An 841-nucleotide genomic window follows, 5' to 3' on the forward strand; every position below is an offset into this window, starting at 1 on the left:
ATCAATTTCCATCAATAGAATTTGACGATGTTACTATAATTGAAATCAAATTAATGTATATTATCTATTTGAAATCTCCAGTCGAACAAAATTCAAGTACAATTACCTAATTGACACTCGAGTAAAAATAGTTATCACGGATAAAATTTACGAAAAAATTTGGCTATTAAAAAGGTTGAAAATTTTATTAATTTATATTTATATTGTTAACTCGCCATCTTAAGTACGAGTTTGATTTATGCTTTTATTAAAATATACTTGATACTATATTGTTTCATAAATCAATGACAATGATATTTAAATGTGGTGGACTTTTTTTTTTTTTTGCTTAGAATCACTTGTACAGATTGAAACCAAACAGAAACGACCAGTTATGCTCGGTTCTAATAAAAGTTTAATAGGTTCTAAATTTTAGAATCAAGAACCGAACAACTCCGAGCTCCAAAATCGACCAATCTTTGTTCATTGTGATTTTCAGTTGCATACTTGAAAAATTTCTGTTAGGGTTTTAATTTGGGAAAAGATAGGTATGCGCTATTCAACATTTCAAGTGATGTGATTATGCAATCTCAACCTATTTAACTATTTGAATTTAGGTCCTCATATGAAAAGAAGCAATTTTATTATCTCATATTTAATTGATTGACTTCGTCATTATTCTTCACCTGCAAATAGAAAGAATCGAAAGAAAAAAGATCATAGAGACAGACCAATGCCCTATCGATAAGCGCCAACTTGGTTTTTGCGCAAGTCAATGCCATGCAAGTGGAATTTTTGAAAATAATTAGGAATATTAATTAATTAGCTTATCCTTAATTAATGTTACATCAGGAACAAATTG

Source organism: Olea europaea, chromosome 23 (assembly GCF_002742605.1).
Source record: "Olea europaea var. sylvestris chromosome 23, O_europaea_v1, whole genome shotgun sequence".
Classification (NCBI taxonomy): Eukaryota; Viridiplantae; Streptophyta; class Magnoliopsida; order Lamiales; family Oleaceae; genus Olea; species Olea europaea.